The sequence below is a fragment of the Pezoporus wallicus genome, unplaced genomic scaffold, assembly GCF_028554395.1.
Source record: "Pezoporus wallicus isolate ANWC-B61680 ecotype Strahan unplaced genomic scaffold, APGP_CSIRO_Pwel_v1 contig_8215, whole genome shotgun sequence".
Taxonomy (NCBI): Eukaryota; Metazoa; Chordata; class Aves; order Psittaciformes; family Psittacidae; genus Pezoporus; species Pezoporus wallicus.
Window position 1 is genome coordinate 46,099 of NW_026635779.1, and position 20,415 is coordinate 66,513.

The 20,415-nt window shown below is 42.1% G+C and overlaps 1 protein-coding gene across 7 annotated transcripts in view; it reads left to right on the top strand.

Annotated features, from left to right (window-relative positions):
- The window catches only part of ELAVL2 (ELAV like RNA binding protein 2), a 119,903-nt gene that overhangs the window by 45,839 nt on the left and 53,649 nt on the right, over nt 1-20,415 (top strand). The gene's annotated exons all lie outside the window — the stretch shown is intronic.

Genomic DNA, 20,415 nt, shown 5'->3' on the forward strand with positions numbered 1-20,415 from the left:
TCAGATAAGCTTGAATCATTCATTATGTGAGATTTCCTGATCATGAGAGTGTGTTACCCCTGCATGACAGATTGCACTGAGGAGGAAGGTAAGGGTTTAACTCAGTTAATGGATTGAAAGAAATTCAGTATAAACAAAATTGGATGGCAGTGGAACACTTGATGCATGAAAATTACTCTAAAAACTGATTTAATAAAAGGATTTGGGAAAGGTGGTAATTTGGGAAAAGTGAATTTCATGTAGCGCATTGACATAGCATAGTTTCTCTTTAGGCATCACGTGATGTGGTGCACAGTGTGGTCGGTAAGCATCTGGTGTGGCAGAACTTTATACTGAATGCATTCAATTCCTGAAAAGAAGCAGGTAGTCCTAAACTAGTATTTTTTTAAAGCTGGAGTAAAGATGGGGCTGGAGTTGCTTATACAGGAGCTCCAGTGGTCCTTGATGAAAGAAACTGTTCTTAAAGTGGGACTTATTTCACAGAGCATATAAAAGATACCTTTTAGAAGTCTGTTACCTAGAATTGGGTGAGATTGTTGGTACTGGTGTATGAAAGATGAAAAGAAACCTGCTTGGAGAAATAGCTTATCTCTTTCAGCACTTCTTGTCTTGAAGGTTTATTGGAGTAGTGCCAGGAAGCAAATGGTTTCCTTTAGACTTAGGATCATAGAATCATAGATTAGTTACGGCTGGAAAGGACCTTAAGATAATCTAGTTCCAACCCCCTTGCCATGGGCAGGGACACCTCACACTGAGACATGTCACCCACAGCTCTGTCCAGCCTGGCCTTGAACACCACCAGGGATGGAGCATTCACAACTTCCCTGGGCAACCCATTCCAGTGCCTCACCACCCTTACAGTGAAGAACTTCCTCCTTATATCCAGTCTAAACTTCCCCTCTTTTAACCTGTTTCCCCTTGTCCTATCACTTCAGTCCCTAATGAAGAGTTCTTCCCCAGCATCCTTCTAGGCCACCTTCAGGTACTCGAAGGCTGCTATGAGGTCTCCATGCAGCCTTCTCCAGGCTCAACAGCCCCAACTTTCTCAGCCTGTCTTCATACAGGAGGTGCTCCAGTCCCGTGGTCATCCTCATGCCCCTCCTCTGGATTTGTTCAAACAGTTCCATGTCCTTTTTAAGTTGAGGACACCAGAACTGCACACAGTACTCCAAGTGAGGTCTCATGAGAGCAGAGTAGAGGGACATAAACTGATGATAATGGTAATGATTGGTAAGTTTTGAATTGTCTATGTAGCTACTGCTTATCACAGTCAAATTGGGATTTCCCTTTTTTGTACAAAAACTAGTTCGGACTTCTGAGACTTCAGGTGTAAAGAAAGTGGCCTTTTGACCATGGTCAGAATTGCAGGTGGAACTTCAGGGATTATTGGTCTGAAAAAGCAGAAGAGAACTGCGAGGTTGTAGTGTGTTTCACCTGATAGTGCCCATGGTAATTAACCAGAGATCTGAGGGTTTTGTTTTTTAACCTTTGTGGTTTGTATCTTTCTGTGTATGTGTACTGCTTGTAAAGATACAAGGGGTCATTGCCAAGCTCTGAGACTTAGCATGGTCCCCTAGGTACAGATGGAAATCCTGTGTGGCGTCAGTGTGTAAGAGCATTCCAGGAGTGGGATAAACAAGATTTTGGATGAATGCCTTACCAAATTCAAATGTAACCTCTTAATAATTGTATCTAGTGTTTGCCTTATTAATGACTGAAATTGGGTATCTCTCTATTCTGCCCATTTTTCAAGGAAACAGTTTACAAGTATATTGTAGGGACTGCTGTTCTCTTTGTTCAGGTCTTCTGAATTTTTGGTTCCTTGTCAAGCCACTGAAATGGGAAATGCTGTATCTGTCATGATGCGAAAGCTTCAGATTACTTTTGCTTGGAGTGAAAAGTTAGAAAATCACTTGTCACTCAAAATCAGAGCAGGCTCATTAAGATAATAACTCTTCAAAACTTGACCAGTGGTAAAATTGTTAGAGTGGTAGTGAGTTGTCTGTTGCATCCCATTCTTACACTGGTGTAAATTTTACTAAAGTAAGCAGCCAGTGGTATCTCACATGGATAGGGTTTCACATCCATTGATACGCTTCCAGCTATTGTTGCTGTTCTTCAAATTCTTAAGAGGTAGGTTTCTGTGTTTCATTACTAGAAATTAAATTTTAACTTTCTATTTAATGAATTCTGTGCCTAGCTATGCCTAGAGGTGGACACTCTTCTGGTCTCCCAAGTTCAGGGGAGAGGGATGTACTGGAGAGAGACCAGTGAAGGTTGATAAAGACAGTGAAGGGACTGGAGCATTTCTCCTGGGAGGAAACGAATTAGCAGGGCTCATTTGGAGAGCTTTAAACTAGATTCGAAGGGGGATGGGCTTGTAGCTGGGCTTGCCCCAGTGGGGCAGCGCTCCAGAATTAATGAAGACTGGGAGGCCTCCTACAATCCTAGGGTGAAATCGGTGTGCTCAGCTCGCTCCCTGAAATGCCTGTACACCAATGCGCGCAGCATGGGAAATAAGCAGGAGGAGTTGGAAACCTGTGTTAAGTCAGGAGATTATGATCTGGTGGCAATTACAGAGACGTGGTGGGACAGCTCACATGACTGGAATATAGTCATGGAAGGCTATGTCCTTTGCAGGAAAGACAGGCCAGCCAGGCGGGGTGGTGGGGTCGCTCTTTATGTGCGGGAGGAACTACAATGCACCGAGTTCTGTCCAGGGACAGATGATGAGCGAGTTGAGAGTCTGTGGGTGAGAATTAAGGGGCAGGCTGGCAGGGGGGATACTGTTGTGGGTGTCTGTTACAGCCCACCAGATCAGGGTGAGGAAGTTGATGAGGCCTTCTACAGGCAGCTGAGAGCGGCCTCACAGTCACAGGCCGTGGTCGTCGTGGGGGATTTTAACTTCCCTGATGTTTGCTGGAAGGACCACTCGGCAACCCAGCCGCAGTCCAGGAGGTTCCTCCAGTGTATGGATGATAACTTCCTCCTGCAAATGGTGGATGAGCCGACCAGGAGAGGAGCGCTGCTGGATCTCATCCTCACTAACAAGGAGGATCTGGTCGAAGCAGTAAGGGTTGAGGGCTGCCTTGGTTGCAGCGACCACGAGATGGTGGAGTTCAGGATCTTGTGTGGCAGGACTAGTAGAATACCAAGTAGAATTGCAACCCTGGACTTCAGCAGGGCAAACTTTGGCCTTTTCAAGCAATTGCTAGGGGAAATCCCATGGGCAGGGCTGCTTGAAGGTAAAGGGGCCCAAGATAGTTGGTTGACATTCAAGGACTGCTTTTTCCGAGCTCAAGATCGGAGCATCCCGACATGTAGAAAGTCAAGGAAGAGGGCCAGGAGACCTGCGTGGCTAAATAGGGAACTGCTGGGTATGCTCAAGTGGAAGAGGAGAGTTTACAGGTCATGGAAGGAGGGGCTGGCCACTTGGGAGGAATATAAGGCTGCTGCTAGAGGATGTAGGAAGGCAGCTAGGAGGACTAAGGCATCCTTAGAATTAAACCTGGCAAGAAGGGTCAAGGACAGCAAAAAGAGCTTTTTCAAATACATGGCAGACAAAACTAACACCAGAGGCAATGTAGGCCCACTGATGAACGGGATGGGTGCCCTGGTGACAGAAGATGCAGAGATGGCAGAGTTACTGAATGCCTTCTTTGTCTCTGTCTACTCTGCTGCGGGCAGTCCTGAAGAGCCCTGTACCCCTGAGACCTTAGATGAAGTCAGGTCGACGGAGCGGTTTGCCTTAGTTGATGAGGAATGGGTTAGAGAACAGTTGAGCAATCTGGACATCCATAAATCCATGGGTCCAGATGGGATGCACCCGCGGGTGCTGAGGGAACTGGCGGAAGTCATTGCTAGACCACTCTCCATCATCTTTACCAAGTCTTGGGAAACGGGAGAGGTGCCTGAGGACTGGAGGAAAGCAAATGTCACTCCAGTCTTCAAAAAGGGCAAGAAGGAGGACCCGGGTAACTATAGACCGGTCAGCCTCACCTCCATCCCTGGGAAAGTGATGGAACACCTTATCCTTGGTACCATCTTAAGGCATATCAAGGATAAGAAGGTTATGAGGGGCAGTCAACATGGCTTCACCAGGGGGAAATCATGTTTGACCAATCTCTTAGCCTTTTATGAGGAAATAACACGGTGGATGGATGATGGCAGAGCGGTGGATGTGGTCTACCTTGACCTCAGCAAAGCATTTGACACAGTCTCCCACAGCATCCTCACGGCTAAAATGAGGAAGTGTGGACTGGATGATCAGGTAGTGAGGTGGACTGCGAACTGGCTGAAGGAGAGAAGCCAGAGAGTTGTAGTCTATGGGGCTGAGTCTAGTTGGAGGCCTGTAACTAGTGGAGTGCCTCAAGGGTCAGTACTGGGACCGGTATTATTGAATATATTCATCAATGATTTAGATGAGGGAATTGAGTACTATCAGCAAGTTTGCTGATGACACTAAGCTGGGAGGAGTGGCTGACACGCCAGAAGGCTGTGCTGCCATCCAGCGAGACCTGGACAGGCTGGAGAGTTGGGCAGGGAGTAACTTGATGAAATATAACAAGGGAAAGTGTAGAGTCCTGCATCTGGGCAGGAACAACCCCAGGTTCCAGTATAGGTTGGGGAACGACCTGTTAGAGAGCAGTGTAGGGGAGAGGGACCTGGGGGTCCTAGTGGACGACAGGATGACCATGAGCCAACACTGTGCCCTTGTGGCTAAGAAGGCCAATGGCATCCTGGGGTGTATTAGAAGGGCGGTGGTTAGTAGGTCGAGAGAGGTCCTCCTTCCCCTCTACTCTGCCCTGGTGAGACCGCATCTGGAGTATTGTGTCCAGTTCTGGGCCCCTCAGTTCAAGAAGGACAGGGAGCTGCTGGAGAGAGTCCAGCGCAGGGCAACGAAGATGATGAAGGGAGTGGAGCATCTCCCTTATGAGGAAAGACTGAGGGAGCTGGGTCTCTATAGTTTGGAGAAGAGGAGACTGAGAGGTGACCTTATAAGTGTCTATATATATATATAAAGGGGGAGTGTCACGAGGACGGAGCCAGGCTCTACTCAGTGGCAAACAATGATAGGACAAGGGGTAATGGGTACAAACTGGAACACAAGAGGTTCCACTTAAACTTGAGAAGAAACTTCTTCTCAGTGAGGGTGACGGAACACTGGAACAGGCTGCCCAGGGAGGTTGTGGAGTCTCCTTCCCTGGAGACATTCAAAACCCGCCTGGACACATTCCTGTGTAACATTATCTAGGTGTTCCTGCTCCGGCAGGGGGATGGGACTAGATGATCTTTCGAGGTCCCTTCCAATCTCTTAACATACTGTGATACTGTGAAACATTGTGAGACCTGGGACTGTTTAGCCTGGAGAAGAGGAGGCTCAGGAGGATCTCATCAATGTATATAAATACCTGCAGGGAGGGTGTATAGAGGATGGAGCCCAGCTCTTTCTGGTGGTGCCCAGTGAAAAGGTGAGAGACAGTGGGTACCAACTGAAACATATCCATCACACAGATGAAGCCTCCACATGCAGGAGGCTCCATCTGAGCATCAGGAAAAAGTCTTTACTGTGAAGGTGACTTGATGCAGGCTGCCCAGAGAAGTGGTGGAGTGTGTCCCCCTGTGGAGATGCTCAAAAGGTGTCTGGACATTGGTCCTAGGCAACTGGCTATAGGTAGCCCTGTTCAAGCACAGGACTTGGACTAGATGATTTCCAGAGTTCACTTGAAACCTCACACTCCATGATTCTGTGATGTAGTTGATCAGTTACTTGAAAGAATAGTGAATATGATGCTTTATTGAGCTGAATTTCAACTTTGGAAAACCTTTGGAAAGTAGAAGTTGTTGCTGGAGCAGCTGTGGGAATTGAAAATTGATGGGGTCTGCAAAAGCAACCTTGCAGGTGAAAGGTCTCTTGTCCTGTGTGTAGATTCTGAAATCTACAGTTCAAATTCAGTTAATAAGCTTGTTTTTGTTTTTATTGTTGAATTCTGCTTTCCGCAGGTGACTCCACATTTGGTAGGCGCTGGGATTAAGCACCAATTTCTCTTTCTAGGAAATCAGTCTTTTTTTCCACTTAGTAACAAGACAAATTTAATGTGCAGAAAGCTCCTTAAGCCCTCTAACTAGAGAGAAAGTGTGGTGTGGGCAGACCAGGTTTCCAGACAGGATGGAAATTACTGCTCTTTCTAGGAGCAATGGTTTGATTGACTACTTCTCACTGAGATGAGCTTGGGAGGGCTAGTGTATGTCTAAAATCCATTTTTGAAAAGCTGTTGAAACATATCCAGCTATAGGAGGCTGTAAAGGTTGATAACTGATAACATTTTCAAAGGGGTAAATGAAACATTCAGATATGCGAGCATTGGAAGTAAAGGCTGTGTAATGAAGGGCTCCCAGTACCCTAGAGCTCACCTGGTCAAGGTTTTATTCATTTCTCACTGTCATCACTTGTACTGATGCAGTTTCACATTTTGTCAGTTTTGACTTGGGAAGCTGCTTCTTGTAAATGTTAAAGTGCTAAGGTGTTCTGTCTTCAGTTTGTGTTCTGGGGGTGCTTTTATAGCTTTCCCGAGCACCTTTTTTTAGCTAGAAAACCTGACTGATACTTTGGTTTGAAGTCTTGTGCAGCACAGCAGCAGCGTTGGGGAACACAGGTTTGTGGGTTGAAGTTTTCATGGAGGTGGTTATAAAAGCATTTCCCTCTGTAACGGGATCTCAAGATTCCATGGTTATGTGCTATTGACTCACTGAATCACAAGGACTTTGCTGAAACCCAGAAGGAACAAGCAGTCCGAGGAGCAGATTGTTGCTTGAGGTAAACAAAATCTGCTAGGTCAGCTTACACTGATGCCGTTTATTCTGGGTCATGTAACCCAACTGTGATAGGCTTGCAAAACAATTGATGCCATGTCTCTCCACTTGCTTGTCAAGTGGGCTCTCTCAGCCAGCTGAATCACTTCTACCACTTACTCCTTTCTGAGGTCTGTTGAAAGATTCCTGCTGCTTCTTTTCTGCCACCTGTCTCCATAAATGCAAAAATCCACCCCCAGTGTCATACTTCTTAGTGCTTCAGAGAAGAGTCTTGCTAATAATGTTAGTTTGTGTAGATAATCCACTTACTATACTGGATTCTGTAGAGAAATACAACAGTCTGTACTTTGCCTAAGTAAATTGGAATGTAGCAGACTGGTGTGACAGTTGAGAGGCTGCACTGCTTACTGCTTTTTAAAATACTGGAAGTAAAGATGGGTTTTATGGGATTTTTGTTACAGGGTTATTTTTCTCTACCATTTTATATTGGTTTGCTTTACTGTTCAAAGGCTGTTTCCCATCCAGCACTTTCTCTGCTGGTTTTGGGAACCTGTAAAAGATGATAGAGGTAGAAAAAACATGCTGTCTCTGTTCTAAGCTAGCTTTGAGGAAGCACTTAATTGAACAGACAGTGCTAAGGATTATTTTTTTAGATTATTGATAAATATAATGTAAAGTAGTTCTGGTGCTATGTGAAAAATCAAGAGGAAAGGAAGATAAGAGCAGTTCTGGGGGAAATCTTTTAATTTAGGCTGAGATGCTTGAGCATACTATCCTGCTTCTGAAATACCTGTTAGTCTGTCTTCAGCTGGAAGACTGTTCAGAGGTGGTGCTGCTGCTGTGTTATAACTTGATGTGTGGTTGATCTACCTATCTTCCTTGACATTTATCTTGACCTTCTTCTGAAGGGTTGGTTTATTTAAGGATGCTGAAATAATTGTGTATTTTCTTTGACTAATAAAGTAGAAAGCTCAAAGCTCATGGTAGTACTAACAAAACAGTTCATCATTAAATTTCCTGGAACAGAATTATTTTTATTGGACTCTGATTCTGTTTCTTCACAGTGGATTTGTGACACTTTCTATGTCTTAAATGCTGCTGTGAGGTAAGGAGTGCAGCTGTTGAGAAAATTGGTGAAGCTTCTTGTACTGAGCATATGTGTCACTTTCCTGTTACAAGAGATGGGAGACTTCTAATCCCGTAGTGCACATAAAAATATGGTGTGGAAAACAGTCTGGGTTATTCCTGCCTCAGGAAAAGGCAAACCAATCTGTGGGTTTGCTTTTGCCCAAGAACCTGGGTGCATTTGGTGGGTAAGATGGGAGGATATTGAAGTCCAATGTATGTGTTAAGGGGATTAGATTTTGTGTGAGAATAGCTAAGTAATTTTACTATGTTAATTGCTATATAACACTATGTATTATCACTTCTGTAGTGCCTATATGTCCATTACTGCACTTTGTGGTGTAGTATATCAAAGGCCAACTGGATGACTCCCAGCTGTTACCAATAAACTACTCAAGATCATGTTTGAGAAATTCCTGGTGGAGAGACCTGACAATATTCTGGTGTTTTGAGTTTAGCAATCTGTCACAGAGACTGTGTGCACTGCATGCTTCTATTAATTGTAAATAACACTTGCACATAATTCAGTGTGGGAATCACTAAACCATGATTTTTGTGTCAACTAATACAGGGATCTGTTCTTAAACCAATATTTAACCAACAACTTTAACATTTAACTTAATCAACCAAGTGCAAGGACCTGCACTTGGGTTGGGGCAGTCCCAAGCACAAATACAAGCTGGGTGATTCATGGATCACCAGCAGCCCTGAGAGAAGGACTTAGGGGTATTTACTGATTGACAAGAAGCTCAACATGACCTGTCAGTGTGTGCTTACACTGAGGAAAGCCAACCATATGCTGGAGTACATCAGCAGAAGTATGACCAGCAGGTTCAAGGCCAGGTTGGATCGGGCTTTGAGCAACCTGGTCTATTGGGTGTACTGCCTGTGGCAGGGGGGTTGGAACTAGGTCATCTTTAAGTTCCCTTCCAACACAAACCATTCTGTGATCCTATGATTTTGTACAACTTGCATCAAGATCTGGTATTTTTAAATCATCTATAGTGATCACCTGTTGGAAAGATGAGCTTGTGTTGTGGTTTAAGCCCAGCTGCCAAGTAAGTGCCATGCAGCTGCTAACTCGGTTGGGGAAAGATGAGGAGGATAACTGGAAGAAGATAAAACCCAGATTGAAATAAGAACAGCTTAATAATGGAAATAAAGTAAAATAGTGATAGGTATTGTAACAATAATGATATTGATGATGATAATTGGGAGCAACAAAAAAGAGAGAAATAAAACCTCAGAAAATACAAATGATGCACAAGGGCTCACCATGTGCTGGCTGATGCCCAGCTTGTCCCTAAGCACCAAATGGTGTCTCTCTGCCAGCTCCCTCAAGTTTATACACTGGGCATGATGTGCTGTGGTACAGAATACCCCTTTGGCTAGTTTGGGTCCTGTCTCTGCTTCCTCCCAGCTTCTTGTGCCCTCCCACCCTGGCAGAGCATGAGACTGTGAAAAGGCCTTGATAGGGGTGCTGCTGAGCAGCAACTAAAACATGTGTGTGTTATCAGCATTATTCTCAGACTGAAGCCAAAGCACAGCACTGCACCAGTTACTATGAAGAAAATAAACTCTGTTCCAGCTGAAACAAGGACAGCTTGAAAAGCCTGCAGGCAGCTTGGGTTGTTCACCTGCTCAGTGTGACTGACCACAAGCTCTTGTCAAAGTCTGTGTGAGGTATCTTTACAAGAAGGACTTATGTTCTTCAGTGTTTAAAGCAAGTGAGTACTTCAAGGATTGAGGAAAGCAGACATTCTCTGAGCAACCATCTGAGCATTATCAGTTAGCATACTGTGTCTGATATCCCCTTGGTAATATATCCAGGAGATTACAAATGGCAGTATGTGGTATTGCCTATGTTGGTTTTACATGCTTAGCTACAGTATAGAGATCTTTTCAGCTGATGCTGAGTACAGCTAACTGCAGGATGCTGGAAATTTGGGGAGTGTTCAGGCATTGAGCTCTGAGCTGTGTTGCTGCTGTTGCAGTAATAAGCTTTTCTTTGTGGTTCGTTAGGTGCAGGTGCAGTGAATTAGAACCAGCTGAAATATAAATCAGCTGATCTGTTCCAAAGCTGTAGGTATTTTTGTTGGAAGTTACAGGCTTGCTTTCCTTTCAGGTCTTTACTAGAAAGAATGTCTGGTTATGGAAGCTAAATGCTCTTTGAAGGGAACAGTTCCTGAGTGAGCTATGTTCTAAAAATTATCCCAACTTACTGTTTCTTTATGCAAAGGGTGAAAATCAGCTGAGGAGCTGGTAGTTTGGAGACACCCATGTGATTTTTCTAACCTTTGATACTTAACAGCCCTAAAATAGTTACCATATGGGATGTCTTTATTGTGAGGACAGCCTCTGATACTTAACCTTTCTGTGTTTAAGCACTTTCTGTGCCTAAACATTTTTAGCTGTTTCTTCAACTAGATGGAGTTGTCATACGGCTTTGAATGAAAGCTGCTGTTATTGTCCACAGATCTAGGAGGAAGGGTAGTTATTTTCTGAGTTTAGTAAGGATGGATATAGCAGCATTTGATCTTTTTTTTTTTCACTCTGTTTTAGATCTGAGTTGGTGCATAATACAACAGATTTTAACCTTAGTAGCTGTTTCAAGCCTGTTTGATACAGTTAACCTTATAGCAACCTACTGAGAATTTGTGGCCTCAGTGGTGTTTCAGAGATGTGCCTGCTAGACCCTACTTCAGTAGCTGTTCTTGCTGCTGTAGGGAGTTGACAAACTGCTGGGAGACGCAAGAGAAATGTTTGAATCATGCCTGTGCCGAGTGTGTTGTCTAGTAAGCTGTTGCATGCCAATAGAATGGTTTTCACAGAGCAGTTGCGTCTTTTAAAGATGCACAGTAAAGAAAAACAAAACTAAAGTTGTAACCTGTGCTCATAACTGTGTGCAACTGACATGTAATCTCTCTGGTGTTTTTCTGCTGCAGTTTGATAGGTTTGGGAGATGAGTTACCAAGGGTCAATCTTTTGCAAATTGGAAATAATTACTGCACTACAGGCTGTTTTTGTCATCAGTCAAATGATGCTTGATGGCAGCTCCTCAGTGTCAGGATGCTGCTCTTCATGTTTTACTTGTACAGTATCCTGATTTTGCCGCCTTTTGGGTAAAATGGCACCTGTGGAAGTTCAACTCTTGACAGAAAAATAAACTACTTCAGTATGTCTTCAGTGGGAATGTGTGATTATATAAGAACAGTGAGAACCTATATCTGATACCAGCAAGATGTTTCATACTCCCAATAACAGTTTGTTCAGACTTCTCAGAACATTGGTGGCTTTTGACCTGTTGACAGTGTGTCCAGTGGTTACTTTTATCTTTCCAGTTGTAGCAAAACATGTTCTTAACTTGATGCTGGTAAAGTATGTGTTTAAGAGCCCCATAGTTTAGGAGACTGAGTATAAACTGCTGTCATGGTTTTGGTGTCGTGTCGTCCCCCCCCCCCCCCCCCCGCATGAAAGTGCTGGGAGGGAAGGCGCACTGTTTCTGAACAGCCGTTATTTATTGACTCTGTTTTTCAAGACATACGTTTTTTCCCCAGGCATAATGTTCACCCCATGAAAGTGGACTTGTTGCTCTTCTGGAAGTAGTTCATTACAAAATAAAGATGAATTTCCAAAATCAAATTCCTCTCTCCATGTCAGAGGGATGTGACAGCATAAAATAAACCATCTGGTTTATTTCAACATATTTCTCAGCACTTCAGAGCTCAGCCTTTGGGTGCCATGGCAAATAATGTGATTTGACAGGTCTGCTATGAAGGGTGCTAGAGATAAGCAAGGTTGTAACTTCCTGATCTCAAACTTGGGTGCTGATAGAAAGTGGCTGCCCTTCTCCAAGACTCAGAGTTGGTGTGTTGCTGTGGCAAAATGGTAATAGAAGTATGCAGGTTAGCATATTGTAGGAAGCAAGAGCATGAAGTTGGATTGCATCAGCGTCTTTTTTTTTTTACCATTTACCGTTGATTTTATCAAAGTTAATTTTTGGTTGCTTCTGTTTATCTGACTTTTTTGTCCAGGCTCTTATTTTGCCCCATGGTATGTGTTACAGGGAGGTTTTGGGGGTGTGGGGGACTTTCTAGAGCTTGATATGCATTGATACAGGGCAGAGAAGTGGTAAGTTTATTAAGAGCTGTTTGCCATTAGGCTTTGTTTTTCCTAATATGCTGTCTTGAGACTTCTTACCAACTTTCTTGGTAAACAATTCTCCTGATTATTTTTTTTCCTATTGATATTGAAGTTTGAGGATGTGCACAAGAGAATAAAATACTTGGAATCATATCTTTCCCAGTTTATTTGGGAGCTCTGTTGCAGTGGTGTACTTCTGTGACCACTGTTTCTCTTGCTATTGAATTAGGCATATAATTCGTTTTTCTGTGAAATGGGGTATTATTTCAGTGTTTGGATGCAATGACAAATCTCCTAAAAACCTCTTAAGACACTGAAGTCAGCTTTTTAAAACTAATTTCAAACAGAATTACCTAATCTAGAATTTGCTGTTGCAAAGTCCAGATTACAGTAATATGCGTATACAATGTTTAGTGGTTTAGACAAATCTAATAGAAATGCTGACTGCATAAATACATTGAGTTGAAGTTTTAATAGGTTTGGGTATAATGCCTGGAATAGGATGATACATAGAATAATATAGCATAGGAATAAAATAAAAATGTGTAGGTTAGCCCATGTAAGGATCAAGAGTTTCTGAAGTCAGTATAGTGATGCATAGTTTAATGGAAGTTGTAGTACTGGAAAACATTAAGAGGTGGAAGGCAAGCTAGCTATGTCCTTCCACAATCAAAAGGTTAGGAGAAAGAACAAGAATGTATGGAAGCCAGATGGGTCCCGAAACATATTTTCTGGACAGAATGATGGGAAAATATGATCAACAGTATTAGTTGTAATGTATATAATTCTTGGAGATTTATCAAAGGGTTCTGGCATCATGGCTGCTCTGTTTCTCTGTCCTTGAATTTGTTTGTGTAGGGATTCCCATCCACAAAGATCAGAAACCTTAAGACTTAGCTATAAGATTTCTGTGCTGACTGAAATCCAAATAAATTAATTTAAAATTGTAAAATTTAAGTATCCATCTCTGCATTTTCAGTTTAATTACAGGTTTCTTCACATAAGTCAACTAAGTGTAGCATATGGATCTGTTGTGTTGTATCAGTGTTGCATTATTCATCACTCGTGGCATAGCAGGATTAAGAAAGGAAGTTTTCTTCATCTACTACTGGAAGCTTTTGTGCTGCATTCATGGAACCATAGTAGCTTCCTTCTCCTGGAGTCATAGCTGCCCTTAAGCTTGTTTTTCTAAAAGATGTGGTTATTAACTTCATACTATAAAGAATACTACTTGAGATTGAATAGTCAGCCTTTATCTGTAATAGGTGTTCAGACTAAACAGGCTTTGTCTGTATTTTTTAAAATTGGTTCATTATGTATTGTTACACAAGAATGGCTTGTTAATCTCCTCACTCTTTCCAAATGAGCTTAAATGTTGAAGTGAAGAAATCATGGAAGGCTGATACCTGTAAGTGAACTCTGAGCTGCTTTTGACTGAAGATGATAGGAAATGCTGACTGGAAATGTGTTTGAAGAGTTCTTTTGTTCTTCCAATCAGTTTCATGCCTGGCTCTGTGTTGTGGTTTAAACCAAACCTGTAACTTAGAGCCATGCAGCCGCTTGCTCACTACCCCTACTTCTTCCACCCCTGCTCCCAGAAGGAGGGGAGGAGGATTGAAAGAATGTAACTCCCATGGGTTGCAAGAAGAACAGTCCAGTAACTAAGTTATAACACAAACCACTGCTGCCACCACCAATGATAATAATGATGGGGGAAATAACAAGGGAAGAGAATACAACTGCTCACCGCCTGTTGACCAGTACCCAGCCTCATCTGAGCAGTGATCTAGTCCTTCTGGGTAACTCCCCCAAGTTCATATACTCAGCATTATGTGCTGTGGTATGGGATACCCCTCTGGTTAGTTTGGGCCAGGTATCCTGTCTGTGCTTCCTCCTGCCTTCCACTTCTCCCTGCAGAGCATGAGTCTCAAAAGTGCTTGGTCAGATTAAACATTACTTAGCAACAACTAAAACCACTGGTGTTATCAGTGCTGTTCCCAGGCTGAAAGTCAAAAACACAGCCCTGTACCAGCTACTAAGAAGGAGGAAAATGACTGCTACTGCTGAACCCAGGACACACTGTTTAAAAAAAAAAAAACAACCAAAACAAAACCTAAACAAACTGTGCTGCTCAAGTCAGTTGGTGCCACCAAATCCCTACTTTTTAATGGAAGGATTAATTTTCCTATGCAAAAATTACTTAGTTGCATCTGTATGTAATGGCGCATGCTTCAGTTTGGTTTGAATACTTTGTATTGCACATAAGCTTTGGTTGTAAAAAAGGATGCTGTGCCACAGCTGGCTGTCAGGCCACTGGTGATCTGGGCTAATGGAGGCATATCAGTGCATAGGCTTTGTCTTTGACACATCAGTGTCACGGCCTTACACCGCTTCGGAGGGACATGTAAGGAAGGGTATGGAGGAAGGGAGAGGCATGGAGGCTGCTGGTTTTTGACTTTCAGCTGCTTGGGCTTTCTCCCTCTGTGGGATTAAAGGTGTCAGTTGCTTAGCTAAGTAGCTGTGTACATGAGGGTTTAAAAGATAGGGATATTCAGTCATGTGGCTTCCTTGCCTACTCAACACTTACGATATGTTACTGTTGGAGAACAAAAACTTCCCTCAAGGGAGGACATCAAGGGAATTTGTCCTGCAGTTTCAAGGGTAGGGCTATGATGGAGATACCAAGTTCTCAAAATCTGGGCACTTAAGTCTGCTGAGGCATGCCACTTGCAGAGTGTCTGTAATACTAGTGGGTTTTGGGCCCAACCATCTCTCCAGTTTACCAGGGAGCTGTGAGCAAGAGGAGTGCTGCTATGGAAAAAAAGCAGCAGAGCAAAAGTGTTCCTGGTCTATTCTTTGCGCTGATGAAAGCTAGGTGCATGAGGGACAAAACTTTTCAGCTGTGCTCTTTAGGGACAGGAATGGGAGAGTAAATGTAGTGGGAGGCCTTGAAGTTGACACCTGCTTTCTTGATTAGGAAGAAGCTGTCTTTCTGACTTTAGGCATCTCTTCAGAGTCAGGCTAACCTGGTTTACTTCCTTTTCCTGGTTATTGGTTAACCTTCAGCTTTTGAATTTTCCAGTGGGGCAGAAGGATGTAACTGCAGTGTGAAGGGGGGGGGGGGGGGGGGGGGGGGGGGGGAATTTACACAGTCCTCCTGGGGTAGTGAGGTAAATACTGAAAAATTGAAGTATGCATCATAGTCAGTTCAAGTAGAGCAGGTGCTGTATGTCTGAAAGTGGATGTTGACTTTAAAACCTTCGAGCTATTAAGATGCTGTATTTGAAGAGCCCTCAAGTTGTCTTCTTTCACCCCATTGAATCCGTTTTCTGTTATCCTCGGTAGGCTCAAGAGGACTGCAATGTGTAAGGCTTAAGGGAAATGTCTGCAGTAAGATACTGTTATTTTTTTCAGGCTACATATGCATTTTGACTGAATTGTATCAGCTTGGAGAGCACTTTGCTAGAAGGCTGAGGGCTCGCAGGTGAGCCTGGGACAGCATGCACAACTCTTTAAGAGAGTAAGAGCAAAAGTTGTAGTTGGCAAGGTTTTGTGAATGGTAGGGTACAGTTGAAAAGCCTAAGTATATCCTTTCTGTTACAGTCTCAGTTGAAGTGTTGATCAAGTCTGGTATTGTTTGCATCTCATTTGAGGCTTGCTATTTGTTTGAGGTCTGATCACACCAGTGCCTGTTTCTGGTCATTGACAGTTTTGGTGAAACTGTTGGTGAATATTTGCAATGTGTTTAGACAGGCCAACTTGACATTTAGCTATGATTTTAAAATACAACAAAATTATTTCCCCTTTTTAAAATTAAATAGGATATTGAAAAGGAAGAATACAGTTTTGTGCTGAGCTCTTTCGTTCTGAGCATAATCTAATTAATGTTGCATTTTGATTCTCCCTTGCTCTGGGAGGTAGAAGTAGTTATGTGTCCTGAATAATTAGGAACTTAAAAAATGGATTTACTTTATTAGAGTCTTACATGAACTCATTATTTAATAGAATATAGATGTTTTTCTTTAAATGACTACTAGAGTAAATATTTCTAGTTTTTCTAAAATAAGTTAGATTAGCCTGTTTATTTCCCTCCTTTCACCCCAGGTGGTAAGATAGGAATTGCAGTCAGGCAGAGGAGCTGCTGCATGGTCTCTAGATTACTCTCATTGTCAAATAATGTCCTCATCTTGTTTTACATACATTATTTTTTTCAGAACTGCTTGCAAGTCGTAATGCTGGCTCCTTTCCTAATGCACTGGTAGTGTTAGTGTGGTGGTTTTTTAGAGCATCCCGTGATTCTTTAGTTTTTTTGTCAGGAATGCTAAGAGTTTCCAAAAGCATTGCATGCTGTGTGGAGATATTTTTCATCTGCATATATATTTTAGCATTCCCTATACATTTTTACATTCAGTATATAAGTTGCACCTTCTTCCTTGTGTTTTTTCAGTGCAGTAACCAGCATTATCAAGCTTTTCTGCTGATAGCAAAATTTGTGCTTTGTGGCCAAGTGGAAAAACAATACTTTAATACTTTTTACAGTACTGATGGCTGGTTTTTGTGCAGCTGTCTGCAGCTGTCTGCTTGTCTTCTCACTGCCTCTCTGGAATGGGGAAGTCTGCCCTGCTTCTACATCCTTTCTGAAAGCTTTTGTGTATTAACTTTTGCAGCACTGATAACATGGTTAAATTAAACTGTCAATATCCCATATGACTTTCCACACATCTTCCATCTCCACTCACTTTCTCATGATGCCTTTGTGTGTTAGAAGTGCTAAGTGGTATTAGTTAAGTGATTCATATGAGAGCCAGTATGGAAAGATTTTTTCCTTCTAACCTGCCACCTTAAAAGAGTTTATGTAGGTTGGGTTTATTGTTTCATAGTACTTCTGCTTTCTGGTTTTAGGGTTGCCTGTGTTTATATTAGTATCTTTGAAAATTTTGAGACCACCTTATCACAAGCTAATTTGAAGTTTTCTGTGACTGTTTCCTCCTTTGATCTCTATTGTATAACAGGTTTTCCTCATAACTTTGCATAAATCAAGAGATACTTTACTGGTTGGGTCTCCTGGGCTGAGCAAGTTAACTCCTGGAGCAGTACCCTAATTTAGTTTGCGCTACAGATGACTAACTTTCTTTTTTCCCAGTAGTGTAATGCAGGGAATAACAAATGAATGGACATGCAGCTGGGGAGGGCTCTAATGGAGAAATGTTGGTTTATACTGTTTTAAAATAACTGAAAACACAGGCTAAGGAGTTAGCACTATTTGTGCAGGCTCACCAGGCACAATATGAGCTGTTAACATGTGGTCATAAGGGTAACCATCAAGCTCTTTCTTGACAACTGTCCTTCCTACAGGGAAACTGAACATGAATAGTGTTTCATTCTGACAAGCAAGGTGAATGACTGTAGAGGTGTCCTCTGGCCTGTAGGTGCCTTTACCCATGAAGAAGTTTGGGATGTTCTAGTAGCCTGTATGGCAGTTTTTGCATATGCTGGGTGCAGCAGCCTCCACTGTCTTTTGTTGTACAGAGCTCTTTCAAGTATGCATGAAATAAGACACTGCATTCATGCAGGTGCAAGTTACTTGACTGTTTGAAGAGTGAGCCCTTCAAATTAACAGGCTAGTAAAGATAATGCTTCATCTTTACTGATTTTTAGGAATTGAGGCTGTTCAAAGTACAAATAATTGTGCACTTCAATTTATTTTTTTAATGAGTTCTGTTTTTTAAAGCAAAGTTGAGTATCTAGGTTATGTCAGGGCTATTGCCTTTCACAGAGCTCTCAAAAAACAGTTTTGTTTTTTTTTTCTTCTATTTAAGATGTTTAGCAGCACTCCTCACAGATGACAGACAGCTTACCCTTGCTAAACTACATTCATTACTCTTGTGAGTCAAAGTAGGTGGCATAAATCCTCTAAAACACACTAGGTATTTAAATAAAAAAAAACTCCCCCCCAAAAAAAACCAAAACAACACAACCCCCCCCAACTGCATGATGAACTGAGACTAAAGTTCTGGTTTAGACTTTTCATATCTGGAAGATATGACAGTCAATGTACATGTCCATGGGGAAAGAAACATGTAACATCTGCTTACCTAAATAGCAATGTGTGACAGTTGCTCTGTGCTTCCATTGCACTGTCCCTAAGTAAGAGGCAAGATGGCAAATGCTGTATTCTAAAGCATGATCTGAAGATCTCCTGGTATAATGCTTCTTCAGGAGCATCTGTGGGAGCATGTGTAGCATCTCAGGATTTTATCGAGAGCATTCTATCACCTGTGACCCTTGAGACTGGAGGCATTTCATGGTGCAGCTTCAGTTGCCTCTGAACAGTAGTAGCCTGTTGGAGGAGTCAGATGTGTTTAATATTTGGTGTCTGGCTGCTTGAATTCAGGGTGCTGATTCTTTTCTGTAATCACCTTCATGTAATAAATACATGTAATAATCAGGGTAGACATGTCTGCAGTGGTCTTTTTTTGTGAGGCCTTTATAAATAGGATTCAATTCTGCATATAAAACTGATACGAAATATTTTCTTTCCCTCTATGATGGGGAAGCACAGCTATGACTCAAAAGAGGTAGTAGGCTTTGGCCAGAAGTGTGATGAACTAAAGATTTCTTTAGCATGTGCACCTGAGGTGGTAGGTGGTTGAAGGCTTTTCTGTGTTCACATCATCTTGGTTGTGCCACAGTTCAGCCTCAGCTTGCATTTTCAGCTGAGGATCACCAGTTGAGTATATGACACAGCAAAATACGTGTTTTGCAGGGAAAACTAGTAAAAGTACTGATTGTTTTGTTGGTCTAGTACTACTTTATTTTCTAAGACTTTCATAAAAATGAACTATTGATATAATTGGAACTGTGTTCTATGGGAAACTGATTGCATAAACCATATGGTTTTCTAACTCTTGATGTCTTTGGCCTTTAAAAACAAAGGTGTGCTAGGTGTACCTTACTTATGACTTACGTAAACTGCTGCTGGGAATCCCAGAAACCGGGATTCAGTGAAGGCCACTAGCAGTGTTTAAGAGTGTTTGGGTTTAAAATCTTGACTGTGCTTGGTGAATCAAAAGCAAGTTATTGACAGGGAGATGGATCCCATGTGCTGTGTGTTTATAAAGAGCAACACTCTGTTTGCTGAGCTGATTAATTTCAATTCTGGCTCCTGTCAGGACTGTAAAGAAAAAGCAGAGTTTCTAACTTCACTTAATTGTTCTCCTCTTAATCTGAATGTATTTTAAGATAAACTTAAATTTCTTGAACAGGCATAGAGCCCTGTTTCCTGAACTTACTGATTTAGGTTTTGAATGCAGTAACTGCTGAGCTACTTTGATAATCCAAAGTGTAGTACTTTCTCTGAAACTAATAGTCAAAACTGTATTAGCTTTTTATCATGGTAGTAGTGTCTCTTCAGGATTTTGGTATTTTACAACTTTTTTGAAAACTACTCACAGCTCAAATTCTGTGTTAATGTACCATTTTAAGTGTTCAGACTGAAAACATTTTTAAATTACATTTGTTTTTCTTTGGTGTAGTTAGCTGACCTCTTTTGTTGGGTCAGGTAGAAGTGTAGATAAAAGGGTAAGAACTCTAGTTTTCCAAGTAAGATGTAAAAGACCAGTCTGTACAGCTTTGGAAGTAATAAAAATGGTAAAAGGATTGGTAGAGCAAAATCTGTTCTTGAGTCATGATATTGTGGTAGTGGTCTGGTGTGAGGTACCTTGTGGAACACTTCAGCGAAGATGGATGTTATGCAAGCTGGAGGTACTTCTTGGGATGTGCTTTTTTTGAGATGTGCTGTGATGTCTGTGCACAGTAAAGTCTATGTAGCGAGTACACTCAAGTCCTGTGCACACATGTAAACTGTCCTAGGGTTTTCAGTCTGCAGCCAGCGGCTCACAAGAAGCAAAAAATCTATTAGCTCATGCTGCTGGGCTGAGAGCCATAGTGATCCAAATACATCATCTTGCACTGGTAACTACTGTCTCTGTAGGGCAGAGAATTTTGTAAACTGCTACTTTAATGCAGTCTCATTAAAGCTTGTCTGGACTTGAAAGTAGTCAGTTGAGGCTTTCAGTTTTTCTTCATACAATGAACAGTTCATCACACATACTTGCCTGTATACAATGGAGAGTGTATACTTCAGAAGTGAAAATGTTACTATTGGTTTTGGGTAGAAACCAGAGAGAATGGCTTTCCAGCTAGCACGTGAAACAAAAGTCTTAATATTTTTCCTAATGAAATGGTTAAGGGCCTTTATCAGTCTAAGTTAAAAATAAAGACCAGACATGAAGTCAGCCAGCTGTATTTACTGTGGTAGCAAACTGAAATGAG